The sequence below is a fragment of the Cupressus sempervirens genome, chromosome 7 (genome assembly GCF_028749045.1).
Source record: "Cupressus sempervirens isolate cs-2001-9-10 chromosome 7, ASM2874904v1, whole genome shotgun sequence".
In the NCBI taxonomy this organism is placed as follows: Eukaryota; Viridiplantae; Streptophyta; class Pinopsida; order Cupressales; family Cupressaceae; genus Cupressus; species Cupressus sempervirens.
In genome coordinates this window covers 736,576,754-736,587,812 of record NC_143124.1, presented here as the reverse complement: position 1 = coordinate 736,587,812, position 11,059 = coordinate 736,576,754, and the positions used below count along the sequence as shown (strand labels likewise).

Here is an 11,059-nt window from a genome sequence, read left to right as displayed (position 1 = left end):
GGCACATGACATGTGTTTTGTGGGCCAAATTCATGAATGTATTGTTGGTAGTTTAATCAACACACTACATGGCCAAGCTTGACCAAGTACTCTTAATGGAGGTTGAACACAACATTGATAAGAAAACCAACTTTGTTTGTTACCCCCATCTTCCTCTCCCTCACCCCTGCATAGCTTTGAAACTTGAATCCCCCACCTCCACGACCTGCACAAAACCACTTCTATTAAATCAATCACTGAGAAAAATCCAGTCTCTGCCAGTCATTCTTGTAGGTTCCACTTTGAGAAATAATGGTGAAAGAAGTGAAGAAAACTTTAAATTGGAAATTTGTTGCTACTCATCATCTACATGAGCTCCCCTCTATGAATTAATGGAAAAATGATTAAAGAAGAAGATTATGATATTTTCAACAAGAAGCAGCCATGCTACCAGACGTCACTCCAAGCTTCCGTTTGAGCAACTTTGGTGAAAAAAATTGAGAAGTAGAAGATGCCGAAAAAAAAGAGCAAACTTTTAAAGGGTGCATTACACAATAATGGAAAACATAGGGAGTGAAAATGCAAAATTGGTGTGTATTTCATTTCTTAATCAAAGTTGAGTTGTTGTATTATACTCATATTAATTCTTTAGATCATTCATAGTCTGGAAAAACAATTCTCTGAAGACAATCGTATCCAAAGTAATCTGAACAGTTATAATGGAGCAGAACCACAAACAAATTGAGGGAAATTTCATATGAATCAAAAAAGGGATACAGTCTTAGGAAATAGCTTTATTTCACTCACTTTTTTTAGTTTATTTTTATGTTTTTTGTTCTTATTATCCCTTTATTTGATTGTACAATTCGTGGGTTTTCTAGCCATGAATCTACCAACAAGCCAAGATGGTCTATTTCATGATAATGCATAGGATTTGAGATGACACAGATGGAACGAAGAAACCCAATGAGACTCTCTAAAAAGCATTATCTTTTAACATTCTTCCATGCTTAAGGTTAGCTGGGTGTGAAATTGTGAATGGTACGTGTGAACAGATGAAGGAAAAAAGTGATACTCCTATGGGAAGGAAGGAGCCTTGAAATTTCACAATACTCTTGTCTTGTTTGTGGAGTCTGGGTCTTCACCTTTCGAATCGTGGCCCATCTATAGGTCACTATCTCTCATAGGTAGTCCAAAAGGTAATAATAGTTGGATCTTATTATAATTATTCTTTTGAATAAAAGAAGACACCATTCGTTTAAATGGCTACTTGTGGACTTTCATACTTAAATAAGAAACTCTCTTTTTAACCTTATATTCTCAAGGTGGAAAGAGTGGCTTGGAAAATCACCTAGAAAATATTGTGACTAATTATTGAATGGACAGTTATGATTTCAACATATTTTTTCACATGTTTTCCTTTTTAATATCAACATTTTCTATCAACATTGTTTAAAATAGTTCTTCGTAACATTTTTTATTTTATGGTAAATTTGTACAAATATAATTCTTATATTTGTATTAGTATAATTATAAATAAAAAGTAAATATGAAAGGTAATTAAATATATTAATTGATAAGATTTAGTAAATTATATTTATTTTTTGATATTTAATAATTCTCAATTTTAAATATTTAAGTTTTTTTTTTTTTAATATTTTGTAATCTATGAACCTCAAAAAAGACTTCACCTTACTTGAAAAAGTAAAGAGATGCTTATGATATTTTTATTGTTTCTTTTAGTGATTTCATTAGTTTCACAAATAGTATATGCTAACATACATTTGTTCAATTTGAGGGGGCAGGGGGATGACAATATGGTACACATTAAACACTATTAATTTTGTAAACTATATGATAATATTATATTATTATACCTTCCAATGGAAAATAAGACATTTACATTAGAAATAGGTAGATTTCATTTTTCGATAGAAAATGAGTAACTTTCTTATTGTGAGATATCACAACCAAAAAGAAATTAGAAATAGAAAATATTTGGTTACACTAAGCTTTTGCATAATAAATAGAAAATTAACTATACAAATATGATTGCAGATTAGTATTACTTAAAAATTTCTCATAACTTCAATTATTATGAAACTTCATGAAAACAACAGTTCTAACTTTATGAATTGTTATATATTAATAAAAATTTAATAATTTTAAAAAGTTGAATATATTGAAGATTGAATTAAAAAATTACTAAACTTTTTTACAGCATACCTATTGCACTAAAGTGGGATTGCTAGTTATATTTCTTGGCTGCATAGCCTCAACGAACGAAAAGCCGCACAAAGATCGACTTTATGCGATGACACAACCAAAAACAGAGCTTGACTTGGAAGTGGAAGCATCAGTGATGCAACTGTGTTATGGAAGGGACTTTCAAGTAAAGTTGGGTAACTTGGGTGAGCTTATATCAATATAAAAACGGGGCATTCATCGTACAAAGTTCCATTCGATCTTAAACACTTTGACACAATCAGAGAACGATGGACTTCACCTGATTTGGCAGAATCTATCGTGCGTCCAGAGACTTGGAGATTGATGCGTCACTGCTGTGACTGTAATCTGGAACCGACTTCGAAGCACTGCTTGGTCGGCTCAACTCCAAATAGAAAGGGCCATCAAAGCCTGGAATCGGAGCTTCTTCCTCAAGTATTTGCACAACTTGTCTCATTCCAAGCCTACCTTCTGCCTGACCATTCGAACAGATCAGACCCAGTTTCAGCACTCTCTCCATCTCACCTTCAACATATTGCCCACCAAGATTCGGGTCTGCTGCATCCATCAGACTGCCATTGGCGTGGAGCTCTCTCACCCACTTTACTATGACTGTCTGACCAGGTTCCAGAGTGGCATCGAAGGGTCTCCTTCCGCATGCAACCTCCAACATAATTATACCAAAGCTGAACACATCTGCAGCAGGGCTCGCCTTTCCTGTGTGAACCAGCTCAGGTGCGATATACCCCAACTTTCCAACCACTCGAGTAGTGTGTGAGTTTTTGCTGTGTTCGTACAGACGGGCGAGCCCAAAATCCCTAGCTTCCCTTTCAACTCCGAGTCTAGCAGAACATTGCTGGACTTGATGTCTCTGTGCACTACGCATTGCTCCCACTCTTCGTGAAGATACAACAAACCCGCAGCCACGTCTCTGATCACTCTGTACCTCTGATCCCACTTTAGCACCTTCTTTGGCTTTCCAAATATCATTTTATCCAGGCTACCATTTGGCATGTGGTCATAAACTATGAATAGCTGCTTCTCCCGCCTGCAGAACCCTCTGATCTGCACAAGATTTCGATGTTGAAGGCGACCAAGACTGGAAATTTCTGCTATGAATTCCTTCACCCCATCATCTGTTTGTCTACGAATACATTTCACCGCTACTTGGAGTCCGTTTGTCGGAAGGACTCCTCTGTACACCAGCCCGAAGCCTCCAGATCCCAAAAGTTCTTCCTCGCAGAAGCCCTTGGTTGCAGTATGTAGGTCTTTGTACTCAAATCTGTGAGGCCAATACTCCATCTCCCATTCTTCAATAAGATCTTCGTAACGGTTTCTCTTCAACCGCACAACTGATATTGCTGCCACTACCAGGAGAATGACGACGACGCAACCAGTGCTAATACCAGCTATCGATCTGGAGTTGGGGCTCTTTAACTTCCTGTGTATAAAGGATGGAAGGTTAGATGTTTTCAGGAATGGGGCAATTCCGTTTGTAGAATAGCTCCAGGCGAGGATGTAATTCTCTTCACATATTTTTACCGTAGCTGCTGAGAAACCAACGTACATTTCTTCTTCCAGAATGTTGGAGAGGGACATATTTTTCATATGTATGAGTGGTTTTTGTGGGCGATCTAGACCAGCCTCTGCAATGGTGACTTTTAGCTCCTTGTGAAGATTGTCATAATCAATCCAAGCTTGAATGTTCCGTCCGCTTTTGAGATGTAAATCCTGGAATTGGGTGCTGTTAATCCAGTAGCCTGCAGGCGTAGAGTTTACAGACCAAAGATCATTGGGATCGACACCGACGTGATTGTCGTTGATGTCATGAAATTCCAAGTTCCGTAATGTGTCGAACTCGACTGCAAACAGATGGTTAGACGGCTTTCCCATAGCTGATAAATTGCTAATCAAGCCAAGGTACACACTTGGGGAAAAACCCTTTAGAGATTTCTGGTGCGTCATCGTAAACGCCATTCCAACCCCAGATTGTGAATCTGCAGAAGGAACAATGCTAAACACAAAAGTTGTGGTGAAAGAGAGAGTAGAATTCAGATATTTCATCCGCACAGGATGTGGATAGAAAGCACGGCCCATACTAAATTGGAATGGACCATTAAGGGAGATGGCCTGGGATTGCACTGAAGCATTCCCATACAACTCGAGGGTGGAGGCATTCAATTGGTCGAAGATAAAATTTGTATGGGCTTGTGCAGTAAGCGAGATAGGGAGGAAGATAATTACAATTAGGACCGCCCTCAAGCCTTCCACTGTGGAGCTCCAGCTCGACTCCCGTGTTCTGTTCGAACATAATAACCAGCAATATATCAAATGAGATATCCAACAGGTTCAAATACTTCTTTCTGTTAGAGCCAAAATTGAAATAGAAATACACCTGACAATGGGAAAATTTATTTAACCCATGCTTACAAGATGGTGTATATTTACCTTTTAGCGTATCGCAAAATCTCCATTGCTTCTGCGTGTGGTCTCTTCTCATGCCTTTAGCTCTCTGGCATTTCGAATAGAAACATAGTGCAGAAATAAAGCAAAAACGAGAGGTGCATGCATTGTGGTGTTGTCCGTGCGCAGCAAGTTAACAGTGACTTGTCCAGGAAAGGAAAAGATAAGATGGGTTTTAATTGACCGACATTTTGACATGAAGTTGAGTACCTAAAAAAGCAATTGACTCAACCACCACCCAATGTAACTATACTAAGACCAAAAAAAATATAGAGAGGGCTAGATAGAGGGTTACATAGGGGAAAATGACATTATTTATTTTGAATAATTTTATCTTTTTTCTTAATTATTTCTAAATTATTTCTATAAATCTATCTTTATGCCTCTCTATAAATATTTACCTGTTTCTATTTATACCTCTCCATCTCACTTTTATTACTTTGTATCCATCTCTTTCTCTTATATTTCTATATATTTATGTCATTCCTTCCCTCCTCTCTCATTCACTCCATCTCCATTGCACTCATATCTATATTTACTTAAATTCATATCTTTCTTCATATTTATCTCAAAATAATATAAAGTTCTTATCATTTATTTAAAAGAAACTAATGATCCAATGAAAACATTAATAACAAACTTCATTACTATCGATTTAGTATTGATTTTTTAAATATAAATTAAGCTCATTTGACTACAAATATAATTTTATAATCATCTGATTTCAATTAGAAGTTATTTTTAAAAAATTGGCATAATTGTTTAGTTATTTATTGATAAGAAAAGAGATCTTAATTTATTTGTGAAAGGAGCATCATTTTCCCCCTCTTGGATTTGAGAAAACAACCAATTACCATTAGTCGTATTGTCCCTATCTATTTTTGTATCGTCACTTTCCTAATGAGATTGATTATCATCATCTTCAAAAAACTTTGTCTCAAGAGAATCCTCTTAATGATCGCCTAAACAATTTAATAGATATATCATTAAATTAGTTCTTGACTCTCCAAGTAATGCACATGTTTGTGGATCCTCAATGATCAACCATTTGTGCTTCTCAATATGATCTCACTTTAAACTTGAGGGCTCCTCCTGCTCACCAGTCATCATGTTGGTCATTTCATTGAATTATTTAGTCATAGGATGAACCTCTTCCTCATTATCATTCAGGCTATCAGTCTCAACTTGTGAAACTGCCTTATTACTATTGAAGTCTCCCTTTTATCCTTTAGCTTCCAATTGATTTCCCTCAACATTGGTTTGACGTTTAGTTTCCTTTTTCTCTTGACCTTCTTGGATGTCTTCAATTTTGCTTGTTTCATAGGAGAATCTTCAACCTAATGAGCTTATTTTCTATTATGAAAATGAGAAAAGGGGATAGATTTCAACTCAATGTTCTCCGACCAAGCCTCAAGTTTAGAATTAATAAAAACATTCCATAGTAAATCAGCCAATTATTTAATATTGACAAAAATGCAAGCATAAACCGACATCTTCCTTATAGGTATCATGGAATCCATAAGATAAAAAATCCCCAAATTAGGTTGCTACACCTCTAAAAATGTCCTCATCCCAAAATTCTAAAGGTAAGCCAAAGAGTAAATTGTGAAGCAAGTCAAGGGAAGAAAATCTTGGTTCTCATTTCCTAAGTTTGTGATCGAGCAAGCATTGAAGTCCCTCCAACAAGAATAAAAAGATAATATGCATGAGAACATAGAAGAAACAAAAAACCTTTTTCCATAGTTAAGACATCAATCCACCCTTTATTTTTTCACTTGTAGAGCACCCAAGTATGAACAAACTCAATGTTCTAATGAGGACTAGTAAATTTACCATTATGTATTACACACCAAGGTATGCTTTCTAGTTTTAATTAATTTATGATAAACAATATATTTTATAGTGAATTCAAAGTTTCTACACTTTTTAACTAGAGTTGACTTATCTTTCATCCTCAAAAAAATTTTTTAGTCCCTATCTTATTATTAGTTGCATAGTTGATTTGAAAGTATCACTTCTCTATTAAGACCTTTGTTGCACACGACAAGAACTAGTTTAGTTTCTTATCAAATGATCTCATCTACTACAAAAATATAAGCAAAAACAAAAGGCAATTTTTTTCTCAATTAATGTTCCACACCTCTTTGGTATATCCACTGCAAACCATGGTAAAATTGCAAGTTTTAATTAATTTATTGAAAAGTCATAGAATTGATAGTAGGTTTGGAGTTTCTATACTTATTAGTATAGGGTATAGTCAGCTTTTTGTTTCAAATATTTTGAACTTAATCTTTTTGTATCCTTGTAAGTAGTTGCATGGATGATTTAAAACAATAACTTCTCTAGTGAGACCCTTGTTGCATTAAAAAATGAATAAGTTTCTCATCAATTGACCTTGGGTACGATAAAAATAGATGCAAAAACATAAAGAAAATATTTTTCTCAATTGACTTTGTACACATCTTTGGCATATCCATTGCACAACAAGGTACAATTGCTAGTTTTAATCAATTTATGAAAAATGTTATACAATTGGTAGTAAGTTTGAAGTTTCTACACTAACTCGTTTGGATCCTAGTCATCTTTTAGGTTTCAAGGTTTTTTTATAATAGTCTTGTTTGAATACATATAAGTGGTTGAATAGTTGATTTGAAGTTATCACTTATTCAATGAGATCTTCATTGCACACACAAAAATGGTTGAATTTCTTATCAATTGATCTCATGTACTAGAAAAATATATGCAAATATTATAAACCAATTATTTCTCAGTTGACTCTCCATGATTTCTTTGGTGTATCCATTGTACACCAATGTAAACTTGCTAGATTTTATTTAATTTATGCGAAAATAAATAGTTGATAGTGATTTTGAATTTTGAATTTTAAAAGAGGAAAAAATAGAATTGAACCTACTTCTCTAATGGTGAGCTCTAATTAAACTTACATATTACTACAAAGAAGTCCTAAATATTCACACCTTTGGGATATCCCAATCAACATACCCACTAGAATGTTTGTATCAATTATATAGGGGATAGGGACTAGCAATCATGAGGGCCAACTTTGTCAACATGTAGCTGCTACATGGGATATCGTAAGACCATTTTTTTTAGAAATGTAAAATGGACATTGAACTACCTGCAACTAAGGTTTGAAGGTGTGACTCATGATACAACTCGTTAAAATAGCACACCTAGTAAAATGTGTCCAAAAGATGACTTTTTAAACATTCAACCAAAGCTCAACCTAAAAATCTCTAATAATTGAATTTTAAAATATCATTTTTTGTTAATAGTATATTGTATAACTATATGAAATGTAACATATATGCAACTTAAATGGACCAAATAGTTTTTACTAATGATAAATATTTGTTATATATAACTTTTATATTAAACACAAGGATAGATACTTCAACATCAAATTTTTTTATTTAAAAATTGTTGTTATAAAAATAACACATTATTAAATATAAAATACATCCTATATCCAACACAAACGGACGAGTAGTTGAACACAAAACTTATTTGACAATCTCACAAATTTATAAGAAAATACAAGACATTTATTAGTATTTACTTTTTATATTTGTGACGAGGCATTGTTATTAATATGATTTACTCTATGCATATGCATTGCTATCCCAATAGTTGTACACATAAGAATAATATTTGTACACTAAGATATCAATGTTATTTAAGTGAGTGTATTACTTTATAAGTGGCACACATATATTAGATAGCTATGATATTATTTTTGAGACAAAGAGTTGTTTATTTCACTTATTAATGAATTCATTTTTATTTTTTTTCTATAACATTTATAAGTTTTCATGTGTTCAAGTATTAGTCTATTTTATATCATCATTTAATTTTTTTAATTTACAAATAGATCAATTAATTACAATATAGAGTAAAATTATATTACAAGATTTGATAATATATTCACAAAAGGGTGATCGACTATTGAACCTTGTTCAACTATTGGTTCCTTTCCCCTAGAAGTTAAATTTTTATTGAATTAGTCCAACATAAATATTGATTGGACTTGGACGATGAACAATATAAAAAAACTTCAAGAATGAAAATAATACTTTAAGACTCTTAATTCTTAATACTCAAAATTTAATCAAAACTTGAACTATTAACTTGAGTTCTTATTAATTGTAAAATCCTGATAACATTGATAACAATAATGATAACGTTTTTCAATTATTATATTCGAGAAATTTGCATGTGAACTTTTTAAGTCAATGTTGTCCATGGTTACATGGGTAATGCCTTTTAAGTTTCAACTCTCACATGAAGCCATAGGCATAATTGAACACAACTATATTGTGGTAGTGGGAAGTACATGACATTAGGTCGAATCCGATAAGAACATGAGTTTGACAGGTGGCATGGAGGAGAATTTAATAGTTACATCAATAGTCAAGTCAACTAAATGGTATTGACTAGTTAAATAAAAGTTGAGTGACAAGTCAAGGAAATGATATATTAAATAAAAGTAGAGTCTCATGTAAAGGATACATTAAATAAAAGTTGAGGACCAAGTCAAGTAAATGATACTTTAAACAAGAGCTCTTGCGAGCTAGAGTCGCTGCCTTTTGGGGTCATAATGGGGTTGCAGATATAGAAATTGTTTGGAAAATTATTTTTTAGTTTCAATTTTGTGTATGTCTAGGTGCACTATACCTCTTCGATAAAGATTTGTAGATAGTCTCTTCATTACTGTGAGACATAGGTTGCCAAAGAAAAAGGTTAGTAGGAGAAAAAAACTCAAATGATATTTTATTATTTTTTAGTGTATTTTCATTCCATTTAAATATAAGACATGTAATTTAGGCTTCATGTAAGTTGAATTACAATTAAAGTATTATTGAAAAAAATTAGAAATATAAAAGAGAATATAAAATCTACAATACAATAATGTATGTTGATATTTTTTACGTATAGTGTCCTTTTAAGGCATTCACCATGGTGTACATGTGGTCTAGATCTATACATATGGGAAACAACAACTTGCAACAAAGGTGATGCTCCTATTTGGTAGAACATGTAATAAGTAGCTTGTTCAAATACAAAGTCCATAATAATTTTTAATATTTTGTAGTATATATACTTTTAATTTAAAGTTATTGTTATATTTTAACTCATTAATAATTGTATTGTTATTGAGTTTGATTATCAAAGTTAAATATTTTTACTGAATGTTAACATTTCATATCACACTCCATGATCCATCATCATAATGAGATAGAAGAAATGTAGAGAAAGGAAATGACAAACACTCATACACTATCAAATCTAAAAACAAAAAATTACATCGATTGAATAGTTGATGATTATAAGTAATTAAAGGTTTCAAAGTGAAGTTTCATTTTTCTATGTTTTGAGAAACATTATTACAGTTTATATGAAGACAACAACAACAAGATTTTTGGATTTAACTGTGTTGATTTTTAAGTATTTAAAAGAAATAAATATGATATTCTGATTTGTCAAATACCAAAAACATATTCATTTAATTTGGTGATCTTTTCTACTACAAATAAAATTCAGTTGACCCATGTTTCATGACTAATCAAAGTCCACCTCTGTTCCAATTAGAATGGGTTTAAGTGTGCTCAAGATGCACTAATAGTAAAATGGGTGACCTCCCCAAGTACCTTGATGCTTCACCTCTTAAACACCACCTTGATAATTGCCAAACTAATCAATAACTCCACCTCAATGTTGATTAAGATAAACTTAATGACCATGGATTTATCTCTGACTATATATCTAACTTTACTATTTAACAATTCAATTCTTAATTTACTTCATATTTAATACAATCCTTAATCTAATATACTTTTTAGTGGAATTTTAATTCATTAAAATCCATACACAACTTTATCAACTCATTCACATTATTTTAGAGACAGACGGCTAAGAATAAAAGGCTATGGAAATGTCATCTCACATTCCCTTAACATTACTCACGTCGGTACGCTCTTGACAAAGAATTTAACATACTTTAGAAGGGGAATAAAAAGCAAAGGACAAAGTACTAACTCAACAAATACAATAAAAAGTTAGGGTCTGCCGACCATCCAAGGTCACGACTCGTTTAAAAAATGAATGCACTACAGCCGTCCGATCTCACATACTCTACACTCAAGATCTCGTCTCCGGCCTTTGACATCTTGCCAACATAAATCCACTTTCCTTTCGCTATTCAATTGTTTTCAATATTTTATTTATGTGGACGAAAAAATGAGTGCCAGCAGTACAGTGGGTGACCTGATAAAGAATTATGATACCTTCTAGATTTATTCCTTAAATCATTTAAGCTTGTTTTTGGAGAGTTTATTCATTAACACATACCTTATCTTGCTCTTCCACTGAT

General features: G+C 32.9%; 1 pseudogene; it reads right to left on the bottom strand.

The window, feature by feature from the left end:
• Window positions 1–2,500: 2,500 nt before the first annotated feature.
• On the bottom strand, window positions 2,501–4,460 carry LOC149549344 (L-type lectin-domain containing receptor kinase SIT2 pseudogene; annotated as a pseudogene).
• Window positions 4,461–11,059: the final 6,599 nt, after the last annotated feature.